The sequence below is a fragment of the Sus scrofa genome, chromosome 7 (assembly GCF_054392235.1).
Source record: "Sus scrofa isolate SSC_HxYL_T2T_F1_AM1 chromosome 7, Sscrofa_HxYL_maternal_Yorkshire_Landrace_v2.0, whole genome shotgun sequence".
Classification (NCBI taxonomy): Eukaryota; Metazoa; Chordata; class Mammalia; order Artiodactyla; family Suidae; genus Sus; species Sus scrofa.
In genome coordinates, this window is record NC_139389.1 from 27,238,874 (window position 1) to 27,260,682 (window position 21,809).

Sequence of the window (21,809 nt, forward strand, 5' to 3'; positions counted from 1 at the left end):
ATTCTTGGTCAACAGGTTTGGTGACTTGGCCTCCATTGTTTCTGATGAGAAGTTAGTTATTAACTTAGTGTATGTGTGGGATACAATGAGCTCTTTTTTTCTTACTGCTTTCAAATTTTTCTTTTTGTCTTTGGTTCACATTCTTCTGACCATAATTTGCCTTAGTGTGGATCTCTTTGTGTTTATATTACTTAGAGTTTGTTAAGTCTCTTAGGTATATAGATTAATGTTTCTCATCAAATTTAGAAGTTTCATTACTGCTGAGCCACGCATGAGAACTCCATAAAAAATTGATTTCAACTTTTATCAATTTCTAATTAAAATTTTTCTTTTCTTTTTTTGTCTTTTTAGGGCCGAATCCACAGCATATGGAAGTTCCCAGGCTAGGAGTTGAATCAAAGCTGCAACTGCAGTCTACACCAGAGCCACAGCAATGCAGAAGCAGAGCATCTGCAATCAACACCAGAGCTCTCAGCAATGCCAGATACTTGACTCAATGAGTGAGGCCAGGGATCGAACTCACATCCTCATGGGTACTAGTCAGGCTCATTACTGCTGAGCCACAACAGGAACTCCATAAAAAATTTATTTCAACTTTTATTCATTTCCATCAATTTTAATTTCATTAAAATTTTAATTTAAATTTCTTTTTTAACAGCTTTCTTGAGATATAATTCACATACCACACAATTCACCCATTAAAAGTGTACAGTTCAGGAGTTTCTGTTGTGGCTCATTGGGTTAAGGACCCTATATTGTCTCTGTGAGGATACAGGTTTAATCACTGGCCTTGCTCAGTGGGTTAAGGATCTGGCGCTGCCACAAGCTGCAGCATAGGCTGCAGAGGCAACTCAGATTCAGTGTTGCCATAGGCCTGCAGCGCAGCTCTGACTGACCTCTGGGGGAGGAAAAAAAAAAAAGTGTAAAATTCAATGGTTTTTAGTAAATTTACAGTTGTTCAACCATTACCACAACCAATTTTTTTTTTTTTTTTTTTTTTTTTTTTGTCTTTTTACCATTTCTTCGGCTGCATATGGAGGTTCCCAGACTAGGGCTCCAATAGAAGCTGGAGCCGACGGCCTACACCAGAGCCACAGCAACGCAGGATCCGAGCCGCATCTGTGACCTACACCACAACTCACAGCAACGCCGGATCCTTAACCCACTGAGCAAGGGCAGGGATCGAATCCGCAACCTCGTGGTTCCTAGTCAGATTCGTTAACCACTGCGCCACGACGGGAACTCCAGTTTTTTTTTGTGTGTGTGTTTTTGCCAATTTTTTTTTTAGCTGCCTTCCCTCCCCCCACCCACCCCCCGGAAATAGAAGTTCCCAGGGTAGAAATCAAATCCAAACCAGAGCTGTGACCTACACCACAGCTACAGCAACACTAGATCCTTAACCCACTGCATCAGGCCTGAGACTGAACTGGCACCTCCACAGAGACAAGCCGAATCATTAACCCACTGTCCCACAGCAGGAACTCCAATTTTTGAAGATTTTCATCACTCCCAAAAGAAATCCCTTATCTATGAGTTTCCCCCCAAAAAAATCCCTCCACCATCACTTCCTCCCAACACCCTCCAATCCTCTGGCAACTACTCATCTATTTTCTATCTTCATGGATTTGCCTATTCTGGACATTTCATAGAAATGAAATCATTTGTAGCCTTTTGTGTCTGGTTTCTTTTACTTAGTATATTTTCAAGATTCATCTATGTTGTGACATGTATCAGTACTTTTCTTATCAAATGATATTCTATTGTATGAATATACCAAGTGATGAAATAAAATTTATATTTTAAGGCAGGATAGGAAAATTAGATTCTCAGTTTGGGCCTCCTCCCTTTCTCCCTCACCACATTCTGTGTGAAAGAACTTCCTTCTTCTCTAATAACATGTTTTCTAAGTATGAAATAACTTTCAAGGATAATGATAAACCTCACCTTTGCACTCAGCACTTAATAACATCTTGCTGCAGATTACAACATAACCATCAATACCCAGTCCACTTCATCTGACTCAGACTATCGACCTTTGTTCATTCAGCTGAAAAGAAGCAGGAAAAAGACAGGCCACCACCCTTTGCTCTCACTCCTCAAGGCAAGAATCCTGCCTCCCAAGGCTCCTTATTACTATAATTTCTAAATGTGCCCCACCTGATGCCCAAACCTAGCCTACTCAATACTTAAACATTCAGTCTCATGTTCATATAGCCCTCTACGGTATTCTGTTCCACGCGGGTTTTCAGCTAGTATGCACTAGTAAGTCATGCCGATTGTTTAAAAGAGCAGCTGATACACAGTAAAATTAATAAGTACTATAAATCCTCATGGATACTAGTCAGATTTGTTTCTGCTGAGCCACAACAGGAACTCCCCTATAAATCCTAAAATATACTCAATAGCAATGTCTAGGCTACCATAACGACTATCAGTGGATGAGTTCCTGTCATTGCAGGAGACACACTTGTGGTACTTACCAGTTCAGTCACATCATGACAAGTTTTGTGGCTGGGGTGAATATTCTTCATCCTGCCATTTACAAAAATTATCACTTTGTCAAATCCCCATACTGCCAAAACTTTTTTTTTTTTTTTGTCTTTTTAGGGCCCCTCTCGCGGCACAGGGAAGTTCCCGGGCTAGGGTGAATTTGGAGCTGCAGCGCCCGGCCTATGTCATAGCAGATTCAAGCTGAAACTCGAGGCAACGCCAGATTCTTTAAGCCACTGAGCAAGGCCAGGGATCGAACCTATGTCCTCACAGATGCTAGTCAGATTTGTTTCTGCTGAGCCATGATGGGAACTCCACTAGTCGGATTCTTAACCCACTGAGCCACAATGGGGAATGGGGAACCCCTAAAACTTCTAAATAGTATATTTGTTTGGCTTTTCCTGTTTTTATTGTTAGTGTGCGGTATTCTTGTGGCAATAATAGTTGTGCAGTGTTCTGATATCTATAAATGCAAGAACTTAGAATATGAAGAATAAACAGAATGAAGTAAGGAAGTTTGGATACATCTCTAACATTGCTTTTAAATATTAACATTAATCTCGGGAGTTCCCATTGTGGCGCAGTGGAAACAAATCCAACTAGTATCCACAAGGATTCGGGTTCGATTCTTGGCCTTGCTCAGTGGGTTGGGGATCTGGCATTGCTGTGACCTATGGTGTAGGTCACAGATGAGGCTCAGACCCCACCTTGCTGTGGCTGTGGCATAGGCTGGCAGCTATAGCCGCGATTTGACCCCTAGCCTGGGAATTTCCATATGCTGCAAGTGCGGCCCTAAAAAGACCAAAAAGAAAAAAAAATCTCTTAGATCTGAGAGAGAACAAGGAAGCAATGACATAAATAGTGAATCACAGAAACGTATGACATCGTACCAGAACTATGACAAGTAGTAATGCCTTTAACACTGTATGAGATTCAGTTCAAAGTACATAATTTGTTTTCCTAAGACTTAAAAAACCTGATAATTTTGACAGAACTCACTGATGGCTTATAATTGCTAGCAATGTGAATACTGGTGGTTTAGAAGCTGTGTAAAAGTTTAAAGTACTCAGCACAGGAGTTCCCGTCATGGTTCAGTGGCTAACGAATCAAACTAGGAACCATGAAGTTGTGGGTTTGATCCCTGGCCTCGCTCAATGGGTTAAGGATTGCCGGGAGCTGTGGTGTAGGTCACACACACAGCTTGGATCTGGTGTTGCTATGGCTGTGGCTTAGGCCGGTGGCTCCAGCTCTGATTAGACCCCTAGCCTGGGAACCTCCATATGCCGTGGAAGCGGCCCTATAAAAGGCAAAAAGACAAAAAAATAAAATACTCAGCACACTATCAGTGCCCAGAATTCAAAGAAAATGATTAGCAATGATAAAGAATGTTTGTGTTTTGTTTTTCCTCTTTTGGCTGCACCCACAGCATACGGAAATCCCTAAGCCAGGGAGCAAATCTGAGCCAGAGTTGTGACCTTTGCCACACAGCTGCAGCAATGCCAGGGATTCACACAGTGCACCAGGCCAGGGATCGAACTGACACTGACACAGAGAAAATGCTGGATCCTTACCCAATGTACAACATCGGGAAATCCTACCTTGCTGTTTGTAACAAATGCCGTGTTTTTTCTTGAACAAGTAGGATGATACTTTCTTTAACAACACATCAAATTTTGTTCCCTTCCCACCTCCCCCACCAAAAAAAAAAAAGATGAGTTCCCATCACAGCTCAGTGGAAACGAAATTTGGCTAGTAGTATCCATGAAGATGCAGGTTTGATTCCTGGCCTCGTTCAGTCGGTTAAGGACCCGGCATTGCTGTGGGTTGTGGTGTAGGTCACAGACATAGCTCAGATTAGGAGTTGCTGTGGCTGTGGCTGTGGCGTGGGCTGGCGGCTACAGCTCCGATTCAACCCCTAGCCGGGGAACCTCCATATGCTGTGGGTACAGCCCTAAAAAGACAAAAAGACCAAAAAAAAAAATTTTTTTTTTGTTCCCTTCCAAAACCCAGTACAACCAAAATTAAGGGATTATTTGAAAACTTAACTCACAAGGTCAGGGAAAAACAGTTAAGGACACACCAACAACATTTTGGACCTAAAAAGTAGATGAATGCTATTTTCTTGGCAAACTTGAAAAACAAATCCCCAGAGAGCTGTTAAAAGCCAAGAGCCAATCTGACTCTATAACTTCAGAAAAAGAAGAACATTATAGATTGTTATAAATAACAAACTACCTGAAATAATAAAACTCCTGAAGTAAATTTTATCATAACAAAACATTGAAAAAGTGCCATCAGAAGTCAGTACTAGAGGAGTTCCCGTCATGGCTTAGTGGTTAATGACTGACTAGCATCCATGAGGATGCGGGTTTGACCCCTGGCCTGACTCAGTGGGTTATGGATCCGGCGTTGCCGTGAGCTGTGGTGTGGGTCACAGATGCAGCTCAGATCCTGTGTTTCTATGGCTGTGCCATAGGCCAGCAGCTACAGCTCCATGATGTGACTGACCTCTAGCCTGGGAACTTCCATATGCCGTGAGTGCAGCTCTAAAAAAGCAAACACACACACACACACACACACACACACACACACACACACAAAAGGCAGTACTAGAGGAGTTCCCATTGTGGCTCAGCAGATTAAGAACCCAAATAGTATCCATGAGGATGTGGGTTCCTTCCCTGGTTTCGTTCAGTAGGTTAAGGATCTGGTGTTGTGATCAGCCTAAGCTGTGGCACAGGCTGCAACTGTGGCTCAGATCTGACCCCTGGCCCAGGAACTCCATATGCAAGTCAGCCAAAAAAAGGCAGTACTATCTAATGTATAGTTAAGTAGAGCATTTTACACACTAACTAGAGGGTTTTTAAAAGACTGTTAAGTAGTGTATATCATTGCAATCTTAATAATGGTTCTGCTGGTTGCAAAACCATATATAACTACCATAATGAGACGTTTTAGAAAACTTAGAAATCTGAACACTAAATCATTACCAATAAAGCTTCAACTAGGTCACAAAAATGTGTTTTGATGAATTACTTAAATACTGAGTTTAAGACTTGTAAATTGATGTGGTTTTGTTGATTTGAGGGACTCCAAAAATAATAGGAGTTCCTGCTGCGGCACAGTGGGTTAATGATCCAGCTTATCTCCATGGAAGCACCAGTTCAATCCCCAGCCTAATACAGTGCACTGAGGACTGACATTGCTGCAGCTGTGGCATAGGTTACAGCTGCAGCTCAGATTCAATCCCTGGCCTGGGAACTTCCATATGTCACATATGTGGCCAAAAAAGAAAACAAAAAAACGTATTCCTCAGTGTTCAAGAAAAATGGTTCAATGTGAAAGAGTTACACAATGGTAGAGAGGATGCCAGTCACACCACACAGAAAGTACAGGGTCTTAGCCAAACTTTTAGAAGCCTTCTGGATGATTTAATTTGGAACTATATCATCACTGTATTCAGTGATTTCAGGACATGCAGTAAAATGCCTAAATAACTTTAAATATTTGCCTCAACAAACTTTTTATTCACTACCATACATTTTTTTTAAATGAGAGAAAAATAACTGAGGAAGTTAGAATTGGAATTATTATGAAACTGGGAAAACCCGAGCCCATTGTAGTGCTAGGACAGCAAAAGCACTAGGACATTTTGTCAAACTTTATATATTCACTTTCTTGGGATAAGGAATGGCAGAAATGTATACCTTATTTTCTGCACACTCTTCATGTTTGAACTCAGTCTTCATAATGGACGCTCTGGGGTGGCACACCAGAACATGCTCTGCTCTAAGGAGGTCTGCATGGGCTTCTCCATTCCCTAAGCAACTCCAACAGGGCAGAAGCATTGGCAGAGGGTGGAGAGATTTCCTGGGTGACTCACTTACTGCTGGGCTGACTCCATAAGTCATTACACAGAACTAGTTAGGAAAGGAATCATTTCCTCATTGCCTGTGAGGAAAAAGAAACTTATTTTAGGTGGAACAGTCTGAATGGGCTTCAACACAAGAAACGAAAGTGAAGGCAGAGCGTTCTCCTGAAGGGGAGGAGAGGGCACTTTGCATTCCCACACAGAGCTCCCCTAAAGCACCTTCAGGGGGCTCCTGCCTCCCAGAATTCACTCCACATCCTGCTGGCCCCACCCTGCTTGCAAGAGGTCAGGAGGATGGTCAGGAAGGAAGTCAAATAGGCTGAGGACAGGAGGGTGTGCCCTCTCCGACCTGGTCCTAGGAGTCACAGTTAATGCAGGTCAACACCAATTACTTATCTGAACCCTTCTCTAAACTCTCGGAAGGGAGGGCTGAAATGGAAGCGTGTCTATTTCTCTGTTCTGTAACCTCTCCTTGTGGAGCACTAGAGGATCTCAGGCTATTTTTCCCATCCTCCCTTCCTTCTTTATCACGTGTTGTGTTCAGGATGAATTCTCTTGGTATTGACTTTTGAAGGGAAAAGGGCAGACAGGACTGACTGGGAACTCACATGCCTACGCATAGTACCTGAGGAGACGGAGACGGAAGATGAACAAAGGGGAGGGAAACAATTTACGCTGCTCAGTGGGCTTAAGAAGAGAAACAAAACTATTTCCATGCATTTTTCTCTTACCCAAATACACCTTTCAGACTTTCTGCTGTGGCACAATGGGATCGGTGGCATCTTGGGAGCAATGGGACACACGATCATGGGCCTGGCACAGAGGGTCAAGGATCCAGCTTGCCGAAGCTGCAGCTAAGGTCACAACTGCGGCTCAGATCTGATCCCTGGCCTAGGAACTCCATATGCCATGGGATGGCCAAAAAGATAGAACAAATATACCTTTCACTTCAGTTTTTCCCACAACATTTTTTTCCCTTTTTCTCCACGGCATATGGACTTCTGGGGTCGGGGATCAGATTCAAGGTGCAGCCCCAGCCCCAGCTGCAGCAACAGCAACGGCAGATCCTTTAATCCACTGTGCCAGGCCAGGGATAGAACCTGCATCGTGACACACTGAGGGTGGCAAAAAGTTCAAGGAACTGGTGGGGCTTCCCATGCTCTTAACTAAAATGGTTTCCCATGTTGGTACCAGTCACTCTTGGTTACACTAGAAGAGAGAAAAAATAATTAAGTAGGGTTGCAAGTAGTTATTTTCCTCTTTTAAAAATCCTTTTATTGTTGTTGGTATAATGATGTGCAACTTAAAAAAAATTAAAGATGGAAAAATAGTTGCATGGGTTTTCATAATGCAAAGGAAAAAGCATTTAAAAAAACATGAAGATTTACATGTATTATTCAATATAATCTACTCATAATTCTGTGAAATCATCAGATATCATCATACCAGATTATCTAAAAAAAAAAAAAAAAAAAAAAAGTCAGGAATGAGACTCAAAAGCACCCAGAGCAGAGTTCCCCTGTGGTGCAGCAGGTTAAGGTTCCAGTGCTGTTACTCAGTGACTCAGTCCTAGCCTGGGAATTTCCATGTGCCAGGGACGCAGCCCAAAAAAAAAAATAACAAAAAAAAAAACAAAAAACTGCCCAAAGCAAGATCACATAGTTTGTGGAACCCAGGTCCTCTGACACCCAGCCCACTGCTCCATTTACTATGGCAAGTTAAATGAGGAAGGGACCTTAGAAATCAGGTGACTGACCCTCTCAGCATGTCACACTTCTCTATACAAAATCAAGAGTGGCTGAATCTCTTTAATGATGGAAAACCACTTAATCAAGGAAGCTCATTCCTATGTGTTTGATTTTTCTCCAAATCTTTATGCCAAGCTGAATACTGTCTCACAGAAGCTTGTACGAAAATGACCAGGAGTTCCCTTTGTGACTCGGGAGGTTAAGAACCCCACTAGTAGGAATTGTCTTTGTGGCTCAGCCCTTAATGAACCCCTCTAGGATCCATGAGGATGTAGATTCAATTCCTGGGCTCACTCAGTGGGTTAAGGATCTGGCATTGCAGTGAGCTGTGGTGTAGGTTGCAGATGCAGCTCAGATCCTGCATTGCTGTGGCTGTGGTATAGGCTGGCAGCTGTAACTCTGATTCAAACCCTAGCCTGGGAACTTCCATATGTTGCAGGTGTGGCCCTAAAAAGTATTTAAAAAAAAAAAAAAAGAACCCAACTAGTATCCATGAAGACGTGGATTCGAACCCTGGCCTTGGTCAGTGATTTAAGGATCCAGCACAGCTCAGACCCACATTGCTGTGGCTGTGATGTGGGCTAGCAGCTGTAGCTCCAATTCAGCCCCTAACCTGGGAACTTCCATATGCTGTAGGTACGGTCCTAAAAAGAAAAAAAAAAAAAAAAAAAAAAAAAAAAACCTGACCAATTTCTGACCTCTATGGTCTAAAAGAATAGGTATAGTTCTTCATACAATAGCCCTTCGAATATCTGAAATCTCTGTAGTCATAAATAAGGTATATTGCATCAAAATAAATGGCTGTTCTCAGTAGGCTGGGTAGTCCAAATGTCCTAGCCTGCCATTACCAGAAACGGGACGTTCTCCTTAACTAAACTTTGAGGAGGCTTATTAATTAACTCAAATGATATTTATTTGGGCTTGATATCTACTAGGCACTGGGGATGCATTAATGAGAAAATAGAATATGTCCTGTGTGTGAGCAGCTCAGAACACCCTCCCCGAGGAGGTGATATTTGAAATGAGCCCTGAGGATGAACAAGAGTTGAGAGGGCAGGTGAGGTCCAGATAGAGGGAAACCACTGGTGACAAGTCCTGTATGTACTATGGACAATGTGGCGGATTCGCAGGACTGACCAAATCCCAGAATGAGGCACCTGAAGCCTGGCACTGGAGTATGAGGTGCCTTCCACCTGTACAGCCTGGACCTGAGTATTTCCTTCCCCACCCACTTGGCTGTGTGACCTCAGGTGAGTTACTTTCCCTCTGGGCACCTGTTTCCTCATCTACTAAATGGGTAACGCATGAGGGCTGCGGTGAGGACTGGCTGCCCTGATACAAGCAAAGGGCTCGGAACAATGCCTGGCATGTACCTGAGGCTCAACCCATCTTTGCTCTGGTGGCTGGAGGCTGATGACAGAGCCCCGCCCCAAGAGCCCTCCTTGCCTGCTGTCGTAACCAGGAGCGAAGGCGAGCTTCCATTCGCAGAAAGGCCCCTCTGCCCGCATGTGGAGAAGAGACTGGTAAGGATAAGAATGCACGTGTGGGGGCCAGTTAGGAGGCTGCTCTAGAGGCCCAGCTCAAGGCCTAGATTACTCCTCTCCACCCCAACAACTCCTCTTCCCACCTCAATTTTTTTTTTTTTTTTTTTTTGGTCTTTTGTCTTTTGTTGTTGTTGCTATTTCTTGGGCCGCTCCCGCGGCATATGGAGGTTCCCAGGCTAGGGGTCTAATCGGAGCTGTAGCCCCCCGGCCTACGCCAGAGCCACAGCAACGCGGGATCCGAGCCGCGTCTGCAACCTACACCATAGCTCACGGCAACGCCGGATCGTTAACGCACTGAGCAAGGGCAGGGACCGAACCCGCAACCTCATGGTTCCTAGTCGGATTCATTAACCACTGCGCCACGATGGGAACTCCCCCACCTCAATTCTTGTTCACGTTCCTAACTGCACCCTCCTCCTGTCCTAGAGTCAATATTAAGAAGGAATTGCTTGGAGATCCCGTTGTGGCTCACTGGTTAACGAACCTGACTAGTATCCATGAGGGTTCGATCCCTGGCCTCGCTCAGTGGGTTAAGGGCCTTTTTCTGTCACTGAAAGGACCTGCAATTCCTGTGTGTACTTTACAAAGATCTCACAGAGCACAACTGTCACTCAGTGCTACAGAGAAAAGATGTAGGGTCTTATGAGGTAGGTAAACCCTTTTACTGTCTTGTCTAAACTAAGTACAAGCCTTGGGGTGGCTCACTCTATTACTTCCTTTTGAACTGTTACAGAAAAACTAACTACTGTATTCTGAACACATTCTGAATACAACAACAGCTTTCCATCCTGGATTCTACCAGTAAAAATTACTTGCGAATGCATAATACGGCACCTCACTTCTAAAATTCCCAGACACTAGAGGCCTGGAAATTTCTCTACCCATACAACGTAGAAATATGTTACTATAGTTATTTAACATTGTCCTCTATAATCTCCTAGAGCATTCTGGGTGTAAAGGAAATATTACTGGACCCAAAGTTGAAAACGGCAACAAAGTCCTACATAGATATAGGGCTTTGGTCTGAATGAGGCTTTATTAACCAGGCAAATAAAAATACTACATGACTTTTAGGAACGTGAAATCTGGCTATATTAATCAAGTCTCCTTTTGGCTGAAAAGGGCAAAACCTAACTCAAGAGTCTCAAAATAGGGATTCTCTGCCTTACTTAACAAATTAAAGGAAAAGCAGGGATACAGAACCTCAGGTCTAACTAGAACCAGGAACTCAAACGCAACAAAGACTCCCCACCTCTTTTTCCTCTTTTCTCTATATCAGTTCGATTTTTTTCAACCTCATTCTTTGTTTAATAATAGCCACCTATATCTAGGTTCCTAACTCTCATCTTTGCAACAAAGAAAGACAGGGCCACTCTTTCTGGTCCAGGCACAGAAAATTGCAGGAAAGAATCCTGAAACAAGGGTCTAAATACCAGCATGCCTCTGCTGTACAGAGCTGAGAGACTGGTGTAAGGGTGAGCTGGCAGCAAGCTATCCTCAGTTTAGGAGCTGATCTAGGAATCAAACATCCTAGTGGATTCCAGAGCTAAGAAAGCATGGCTCCAGCAGTGGCCCCAGAAACAGGAGGTGTCTTCTTTGGCTGGTTTTGCTTTATTGCAGGAGTCATGCCAGGAGACATAAAGAACCTGCTCTTTCAATCATTCTACCACCTTTCTGGTAAGAACTTAATTCTCTGAAATCCCTTCCTACTTGAAATATCTACATCATTGTACCTTTCAAAACCCAATTCAAATGTCTCTTCCTTTTTTAAACCATCCTGAGTCTCCTAGAAAACATAGTTCCCTGACTCCTTTGGTATTTTGGCACTTCTTTCAGCAATAACCACAATAGTTATCTGTAAGCCTCTCTTTTCACAGTTACTAAATCACTAGTTGCCTCTGTACAAGAACTGTTTTTGTGCATCCTTTCTCCCAACCCCCCCAACCCACCCTGGACCTAGCAATGTCCTTTTTCTTTTTTGTCTTTTGTCCCTTTAGGGCTGCACCCTCGGCACGTGGAGGTTCCCAGGCTGGAGATCTAATCAGAGCTACAGCCGCCAGCCTATGCCACAGCCACAGCAACGCCAGATCCAAGCCACATCTGCGACCTACACCACAGCTCACGGCAACGCTGGATCCTTAACCTGCTGAGCAAGGCCAGGGATTGAACCCGCCACCTCATGGTTCCCAGTTGGATTCGTTTCCGCTGCATCACAACGGGAGCTCTGCAATATCCCTGAGTACAACAAATGTGTAATGAATATTTGTTAAAATGCCTTGAATTGGAGTTTGGCTTTAGGGTTTAAGATCTGATACAGAGGAAAGCAGAACTTCAATGTAAACTCAGCCTGACAAAACAGCAGGACGTAGAAATGGACAGAGCAAGTAGAGAAGGAAAAACAAGAGAGGTGGCATAAGTCACACAGGTAGGAAATGACAGAATCAAAATCCACAACCAGGTCTCCTTAACTTCTGCCACCAAGCACTTTGCCTCTGACACTGAGGATATCGCCCTGCAGAATGAGACTCAGGTAACTGGAGGGATTCACTGGGGAAAGGAGAAAGCTGAGATAACCAGAACTAGAACACAGCCCATGGAATGCTGGCCTGGAAGCCCCAAGATGGCTTGAAAGAGGTTAAAAAAAGAAAAGAAAAAAAGATTAAGGAATAAAATGTACAAGTGAAATGCAGGTGATGTCCAAATAAAACTTTCCTGTCACTTCAAAGTTTGACTCAGCTTATCTTGGGAACGTGAGGGAATATTGAGGAAGGTTCTGTTAGAGGTTCAAAGCAGAGGCAAGGTGTAAGGGGGGAGGTGGTGGGGAGAAGGGGAGACGGAGCAGACTGGACTGTATCCAACAGTGCTGTGAAGCTAAGATGGGAGCAGCATGAGTGGTGTCAGGTGCTGTGGAGAAGGCTAAGGAAAGGCCGGCCTCTGAGGAACGCTGCAAGATGGTTTAAATTAAGCGGTGGGAAGAAATAGAATTGCAGAAGTCAAAGAAAGATGAGAATTGAGGAAACTAAAATAAATGCAGACCACTTCTCTCATGGCAGCAAAGAGAAGATTGTTGCTACAGAGGTCAGCCAGGTCAATAAAGGCTTTGTTAAATGCTGATTTGAAAGCAAAAAAGAAAGAAGCACATTAGAAACTGATAATTTTAAGAAAAAGGAAGACTATGAAAATAACTCTAGCTGTCTGTTTTCCCAGCTAGGACCTCAGATTCTTGAAGGAAGGGTTATTTCTGTCTTGTTCACTGGTTCCCATGGGACTTAGCACAATGCCTAACACAGCCCAATAAAAGTTTCTTTCTTTCTTTTTTTTTTTTTTTTTTTTTTTTGGACTTTTTAGGGCCACACTGGTAGCTTGCTGAAGTTCCCAGGCTAGGGGTCAAACCAGAGCTGTAGCTGGCGGCCTATGCCACAGCCATAGCAACCTGGGATCCAAGCCACATCTGCCACCTACACCACACTCACGGCAACACCGGATCCCTAACCCACTAAGCAAGGCCAGGGATTGAACCTGAATCCTTATGAATGCTAATCAGATTCATTTCTGCTGAGCCACGACAGGAACTCCTAAAAGCTGGTTTCTGATTGACTCTTCCTTCAGTATTTGGGGAGTACATGCTTAATGAGTGTCCTCAGTGACCCACAGCCTACCTCTGTTGCAAAAAGAAATTTCCATAAGCAGTATGCAAAGATCTTGGCTTCCCTAAAAAGTGCTCAGTTTGACAAAACAGAAGGATGATTGTGCTTCCTTGACCAGTCAAAAAGAAGACTGGAGAAAGTTGTTTTAAACTTTCTTTACATTTGAATGGGATCACATACGGACTCCCCAAATATACCTAAGGGCACAAAGATGTGGTGTCTACTTCTCTACAAATGATTTCTTCTTCCTCACAATTCCCCATCTATAAACTTCGGCCAGCCCACTGAACAAGCTCATAAAGATCTTCATAAGCCACTCCAGAGAGATTTAGGTTTTACCCAATAGGTGAAGAATAAAAGTCATCAAAGATGACAGTAGGGGAATGACCACAGCCAGAGTTTTGAGTCAGAAATATCACCAAGGAGGCAGTTACAAACGAAAGGCTGGGAGTGGGGCAAGGAGGTGAGACCAAATGCTCAGATGAAGGTAGGGAGGCAGTTACCAGTCTAAGGAAAGACTTGAAATAGGACAGTCGAGTGAAAAATGGAAGGAGGAGACAGCTAAGATGTTTAAAAATGTCAGAAACTGGCAATTAATTAAATGGGAGGGATACAGGAGAGGAGTAACAACGTAACTAACAAAGCAGTAAAGCACTAGATAATCAACAGCAAAGAAGTTGCTCTTTTAGGAGTTCCCATCATGGCACAGCAGAAACCAATCCGACTAGTATCCATGAGGTTGTAGGTTCGATCCCTGGCCTCGCTCAGTGAGTTAAGAATCCAGGGTTGCTGTGAGCATGGCTTAGATCCCGAGCTGCTGTGGCTGTGGCCTAAGCCAGCAACTCCGGTTGGACCCCTAGCCTGAGAATCTCCATGCACTGCAGGTGCAAAACTAAAAAGACCAAAAAAAAAAAAAAAATTGCTTTTTAAAGAAAAAGGAAATGCAGAGACTAAAAAGGAAGAAGGAAGATGAGAGAAAAAGAGAAAGCAGCAATCCAGATGCTCCATGTAGAGATTACCTCCCAAGATCGAATCTAGTAATTTCACATCCTAAGGGTCCTGACCCTTAGGAACCTCCCTTTGGAATCTCTCTAAGGTGCTCTATGGGAACAGGGAGAGGACTGGAGGGGCTATCACTTCTGGGTCACCTCCTAAGCAGTGGAATTCTCAGGGAAGACATTCTAGTTCCTTAGGGAATCGCTGAAGGGAAATCAGGGTGTGATCATTGACAACACTGTGTTGATCGCAGAGAGGACAAAAGTCTGAGTGGGAGAGATACGGAGTTCCTGAAGTCTCTCTGACAGATCAATCCCGAAGCCTACCTAATCCTTCTGCAGTCCTAATGTCCTTAATCCTAAATCTGAGCTCAGTCTTGCCAGCACCTCTGGAGTAAATCATAAGGTCTGAGACCTCAGCAACAAGAGAAGCAGAGTTGGACACACTGAGGCAGCCAAAGGAAAAAGACTACAAAACGGAGAAATGGAGAAACGCGAAAGAACAGAAGATCTGTCTCTACCACCTGGACAGTACCTTTCATTCTCCTGTGGTTTCCAGTAACTCATTAACAGATCATCTGTCATCTCCTTTTTCTTCAAAAACAAATAAAAATTCAAATCTGTACTCAGGAAACAGAAACTTTCAGGAAACCCAGGGACATCTTTTCAGGACCATGGAGAGCAGAAGGTGTCACTCCTTCAAGGCTGGTGTTCCTCACCAAACCCGCTGAGGAAAGTCACATCTCAACCGGCAGATGACGGAAAGGAAGAATAAAGGGTGGTGCAGTCACCGAGGGACAGCATACAGGTGAGGTACAAACACTTGGAATATAAGACCCAAAAGGGCCCTATAGGGCACCGAGTCTGAACTACTCATAGGAGGGACACTCTTGAGCTAGAGCAGGAAATTCTTGATACCTTCATTATAGCCAACAGCTCTCTTCAGCCACTTATCTCAAAAGAAATCTATAGGGAATTGAGACTTTTTCAATTTCCTTGGAAGAAACGTAAACAAAAATAACCTTCAATTGATGGCCTTAAAAAGAGCATTACAAATGAGAACCAAAATATGATAAAGGTAAAGAATCTCACCTAGGGAAAATTAACACAAGAGCCACCAACTAAAGGCTAGTCCTTGGGTCTCCTGACACTCATGCAGTGTTTCTTCTTTATAATTGTTGAGTGGTTAAGGATCTGGATGCTCCTTCTGGCTCTGCCATACACTAGCTATGTGACCTTAGGAAAATTATTCATTCTAAGCCTTGCTTTTCTCTTTTAGCTAAGGCTTCCTATGTGTCAGAGACTGTCAGGGATAGGAAAGAAAGACAGTTTCTGCTCTCAAGTAGCTCCCAGCCAAGTAGAAGACAAATATAAAAATATCATGAGTTTCCGTCATGGCTCAGTGGTCAACGAATCCAACTAGGAACCATGAGGTCATGGGTTCGATCCCTGGCCTTGCTCATTGGGTTAAGGATCCGGTGTTGCCGTGAGCTGTGGTGTAGGTTGCAGATGCAGCTCGGATCTGGTATTGCTATGGCTGTGGTGTAGGCCAGTGGCTATAGCTCCAATTAGACCCCCTAGCCTGGGAACCTCCATATGCCATGGGTGTGGCCCTAGAAAAAGACTAAACAAATAAATAAATAAATAATTCAAGAATCGTATAAAAGCATAAGGAGTTCCCCAGTGGCCTAGCGATTATGGAACCCACATTGTCACTACTATGATGCAGGTTCAATCCCTCGTCTGGAATTTCTGTATGCGGAGAGTGCGGCCAAAAAGAAAGAAAAAAAAAAATTCATCTTAAAAACTTTGTATTGATGAACATGGAGTTCCCAATGTGGCTCAGCAGGTTAAGAACTTGACATAGGGTCTGTGAGGATGCAGGTTTATCCCTGGCCTCACTCAGTGGGTTAAGGGTCCTGCTCCAAACTGCAGCATAGGTTACAGAGGCAGCTCAGATCTGGCTGCCTTGGCTGCAGCTCAAATTGGACCCCTAGCCTGGGAACTTCCATGTTCCTTGGGTTCAGCCCTAAAAAGGCCAAAAAATAAAAATAAAGATGAAGACTTAAATGTAAAAATAATAAACACTGTAAGAAAATCCAGGAAAGTAAATTAGAATCTAGGGATCAGGCTGGAATTCTTAATGAGGACAGTATGCATTGTGTATATATGTATAAATTGATAAGCAAAAGACAGAACACAACAGGAAAAACAGGCAGAGAAAAACAAATCCCAATGACAAACAAATATTAACAACAAAAAGATAACCAAAATTACTAAGGAAGACAAAATGTAATTTAAATAAGATCTCTTTACTGGCTAGAAAAAATAAAATAAAAACATACATAACAACTACCTCTTCTGCGGATATGGGAAAGGGGAAAGTTCATACCTTGCTGCCAAGAGAAATGTAAAGAATAAGAGCCTTCTTAAAAAGTAGCAAGGTGGAGTTCCCGTGGTGGCGCAGTGGTTAACGAATCCGACTAGGAACCATGAGGTTGCGGGTTCGGTCCCTGCCCCTAGCCTGGGAACCTCCATATGCCGCGGGAGCAGCCCAAGAAATAGCAAAAAGACAAAAAAAAAAAAAAAAGTAGCAAGGCAATATCTATTAAAATAAATACTGTAGTTGTTCTCCACAAATACCAAAATCTACCAAAGCACAGGTCCCTTCTAAAAAATGGCAGGAGGAGTTCCCGTCGTGGCGCAGTGGTTAACGAATCCGACTAGGAACCATGAGGTTGCGGGTTCGGTCCCTGCCCCTGCTCAGTGGGTTGGTGATCCGGCGTTGCCGTGAGCTGTGGTGTGGGTTGCAGACGCGGCTCGGATCCCGGGTTGCTGTGGCTCTGGCGTAGGCTGGCAGCTACAGCTCCGATTGGACCCCTGGCCTGGGAACCTCCATGTGCCGTAGGAGCGGTCCAAGAAATAGCAAAAATGACAAAAAATAAATAAATAAATAAAAAATGGCAGGAGTTCCCGTCGTGGCACAGTGGTTAGTGAATCCAACTAGGAACCATAAGGTTGCGGGTTCGATCCCTGGCCTTGCTCAGTGGGTTAAGGATCTGGCGTTGCTGTGAGCTGTGGTGTAGCTCGCAGATGCGGCTCAGATCCCGCGTTGCTGTGGCTCTGGCGTAGGCTGGCGGCTACAGCTCCAGTTGGACCCCTGGCCTGGGAACCTCCATGTGCCGAGGGAAGCGGCCCTAGAAAAAGGCAAAAAGACAAAAAATAAATAAAAATAAAAAATGGCATAGTAGTTAGCCCTCCATACCCAAGGATGTGGAACCCACAGATATAGAACCTGTGGATATGGTGGGCTGATTATAAATAATATCCTGCAACCCAGGAATACTTCTCACAGAAATAAATCCACTAGCACATAAGGACATGAGTTCAGAGATTCTTTAACACTGTCTATACAACAGCCAAAAAAGAAACTAAGTAAATGCCCACCTGCTGATAAAAGGTTGGAAAATGTATGTTACCTGCAGAACAAGACCAGTTATGCAGTCATCGCAATGTTTTAATGAAAAATATTAGCAAAAAAAATTTAAATACGAAAATATCAACACTGGCTCCACTATAGGAAGAGATTATCTCATAATATGCTGGTGTGGTCACAAATAAGTACAACCTTATGGGAAGGAAACTGGAGATGATTAGAATTTTAAATTTACATGCCTTCTGACCCAGCAACTCAATTTCCAGGAATCTAATTCCTGGAATTCTAATTCTAATTCTACAAAAATATGTGGTATAACAATCTAAAGATAAAAGTATAGATATATCAAATAATTACACTCTGAATAGTGTACACTCTGAATAGTGTTATATGTCGATTATATCACAATAAAACTGGGGGAAAAGATGTATGTGCAAGGATGTTCACTACACCCTTTATTTAATAAGACTTGGAAAGACCCTAAATGTCTTCTCTAAACAAAATAATTCAATAAATTATATCTTTACACAATAAAGTAATAATGTAGATGTGAAAAAGAACAAAGTAGTTCCATGCTACTGAATCAGAAAGATGAAAGATAGCCAGTGTAAAGTATAAAAAGAAAACCAATGACTGTCTTTCTGTATGTTTGAAATTTTTCATAATTAAAAAAATAGGGGAAAATTAGATGCTTTTTTTTCTGAGTATGAATTTCAGAAGTCTGGACAGTTGAACCCTTTCCCTCTTTATCCTACCATATCTAACCTTAACCAGTTTTCTACCTACACTACTAATACATCCTCTTCTTCTATATGACTCAGTGGTTCCAAGATATCTTCCCATATAAAAGATGTATCAGGTATATTTTCCTGACATGAATACATTATTAAAGTGTATATTCGCAGTTCCCGTCGTAGAACAGTGGTTAACGAATCCGACTAGGAACCATGAGGTTGCGGGTTTGATCCCTGGCCTTGCTCAGTGGGTTAAAGATCCGGCATTGCCATGAGCTGTGGTGTACATTGCAGACAAGGCTTGGATCCCGTGTTGCTGTGGCTGTGGCATAGGCTGGTGGCTACAGCTCCAATTAGACCCCTAGCCTGGGAACCTCCATATGCCTAGAAAAGGCAAAAAGACAAAAAAAAAGTGTATACTATTCTTCATATTACCGTAACTCATTTTTGCATATTCCTGTGTTGGAAACCTCTTGGTATAAATCAACATTAGAATTCAGTGTTATTCCACCTCTCCTGAACTACAATCTTTTATTTTTTTTAATTTTTTTATTTTTATTGCTGGTCTTTTTAGGGCCATACCCACAGCATATAGAAGTTCCCAGGCTAGGGGTCTAATCAGAGCTGACCTGTCCCACAGCCACTACAATGCAGGATCCGAGCCACTTCTGCAACCTACACCACAGCTCATGGCAACACCAGATCCTTAACCCACCAGAGGGAGACCAGGGAGCGAAACCTTGTCCTCATGGATACTAGTCAGGTTCATTACCACGAAGCCATGATGGGAACTCCCCCTTTTAATTTTAGACAAGAAATACCTTTCCTTGTTTAAAGAATGTACTTGTAGCTTAGTACACTCATAAATTATCTGACCAAGTTTCACAGGTCATAAATTCATGTTAAGATCTCAAATTTCCCTTATTATTTTGTGTGTTATATGGACAAATGGAAATAAAAGCTCATAGCACTGTGTTCACCCTCTTTCTCAAGTATTCTCTCTTGAAAAATACTGGGTACTTCATTATTGTTCTATGATAGGGATGAGCATATGCTCAGCTATCTGTGTTTGTACAGTCCACCAGCTATGAAATGTTTTTACTTTTTTTTTTTTTTTTTTTGTCTTTTTGCCTTTTCTAGGGCTGCTCCCGAGGCATATGGAGGTTCCCAGGCTAGGGGTCGAATCAGAGCTATAGCTGCCGGCCTACACCACAGCCACAGCAACTCGGGATCCGAATCACATCTGCGAGCTACACCACAGCTCACGGCAATGCCGGATCCTTAACCCACTGAGCAAGGCCAGGATCGAACCCGCAACTTCATGGTTCCTAGTCGGATTCGTTAACCACTGAGCCACGATGAGAACTCCTGTTTTTACATTTCTTTAATGATTAGGGGTAAACTCAAACTCAAATGAAAAGGAAATTTCAAGACAGGTAAAGAATTTACATGAAATTCAAATTTCAGCAATGCTCACTCATTTGGTATTGGTCTAATGCTATTTTCATGCTACACAGACAGAACTGATTTTGGGCAACAAAGCCAAAACTATGTCCTATCTGGCTCTTCACAGGAAAGGTCTGCCAACCCGTCTATGACAGACTACATGCCCTTCATAATTTTAGAGTTTCACTTAGTCATTCTCCCCCTTTCCTTCCATATTGAGCATAAAGTCCTCATAATAATCTATTTGTCTCCGGGACAATATTCTTCATACTCCTCAGAAATGTGCATCCTGCTGGAAATTTCCTTAGTATAACCACCTGGCCACACACAAACGGAAAGCCAGAATGAAGTGCTAGCAAACACCTGAAGAGTTACCAATCAAAACCAGAACCAAATCTCACTACTCCCCCTACAAAGCAAAGCTGAAGAGGCTGACTACTCAGTCAGTGGTTTTCAAACTACCCTACCTTAGAATTGAGACGGTCTGTGAATTAGAACAAGCACTGCTGCTAAAATTCCCAACAGCTAAACAACAGGGGGAAACAAATGTAATAATGTGATTCTACCAAGTTTAATCCTCTTCAAATCACTGGCTACAGAAAAAAAAAAAAAAAAAAAAAGCGAACAAAAAAGCAAAGAACAGTGAAAAAAAAGCAGACCGACTGAATCTAGCATGCCTGACCCTAAATCTTTATACCTTTCACATTTGATATTTTCTGCAAGTAAATAGTTCCTGGCTCCAAGGATGAGAGGTTAAATACTGACTGTTCGTAAACAGCATCACAACTTAAAGAGGAACAATTTGCGCCACTGGGCCATTCTTCCTGGAAGAACACACCAAAATGTGTTTATTTCTTTTCAGTCAGCATTCTATATGGCAAGTGTTGGGGGAGAAATGGCAGGGTAAGTTGTCATTTCTACCAGCAGTTCATTCTTTCTTTCTGTTGCTTTTTGGAGCCGCACCCACCACGGCTTATCCCAGGCTCCGGGTCGAATCAGAGCTACAGCTAACGTCCTACACCACAGCCACAAAGAAGGCAGGATCCGAGCCACGTCTGCGACCTACACCACAGCTCACGGCACCGCCAGATCCTTAACCCACTGAGCCAGGCCAGGGATCCAACCCGCATCTTCATGGATACTAGTCGGATTCGTTCCCACTGCGCCACAACGGAACTCCCTCTACCAGCCGTTCTTAGCACTAACTCCACTTCAGCCCCAGCACACCTCTAACCAGCCTCGACTTCTTCTCAGCCCCATCACTCCTTTACCTAGCATCTACTCCTCCCCAGCTCCATCAACTCTACTCAGCACCTCCTCCCAGTCTCATCACACCTCCATCAGCCGACTCTTGCCCAGCCTCATTACCTCATCCTTTTCCTCCAAAGCCACAGGCCTGCGAAGCTTCCAGCAACAGGAGAGGAAAGTAAAGAGGCATTAACGCAGGAATCCGGAGTCCCCACACAAGCACCACCGGCTCTAGCGGAGAAACTCAAGTCGCAGCCCCCAAACTGGAAAACGCCGGGATTGGCTCACACCCAGAACGGCTGTTTACCGCGTGCTCGCAGCGGTAGGGTCCCGAGCCAGGAGCTGAGGATACAAAGGTGAGCAGTAGAGTCCCAATACCAGCTCTCTCGGGGCTCCCACTCAAGTGGGGGAGGTAGACAATTTCCATAAAGCCCGCCTAGCAGGGACGAGGCAAGGAACACTCGAGGCGCACCGCAGGGAGAGCTAAATTAATCCTTGCATGTTAAAAGGCTGAACCTCAACTAGTCGGAAGTGACGTGCCAGCTGAGATCCGCAGGTCCGCCACGTTATTGGCCGCCGCATCGGCGAGCCACCTTCCCCCGGGCCGGCTTGGAGAGAAGTGTAGCTCAAAGTCCGCAACTCGCCCTTGC

At 43.6% G+C, this 21,809-nt stretch overlaps 1 long non-coding RNA gene across 2 annotated transcripts; it reads right to left on the minus strand.

Moving 5' to 3' along the window:
- Positions 1 to 323: 323 nt before the first annotated feature.
- LOC146401468 (uncharacterized) lies at positions 324 to 21,682 on the minus strand. Of its 2 annotated transcripts, XR_014809862.1 has the most exons (4): positions 21,280 to 21,682; positions 6,198 to 6,441; positions 2,481 to 2,532; positions 774 to 896 (listed from the first exon to the last, which is right to left on the minus strand). It is a non-coding gene; the product is annotated as an uncharacterized LOC146401468 (long non-coding RNA). The 2 variants fall into 2 exon arrangements; XR_014809863.1 differs by lacking the exon at positions 2,481 to 2,532 and having other exon boundaries at positions 324 to 896.
- Between the last annotated feature and the right edge of the window lie 127 nt (positions 21,683 to 21,809).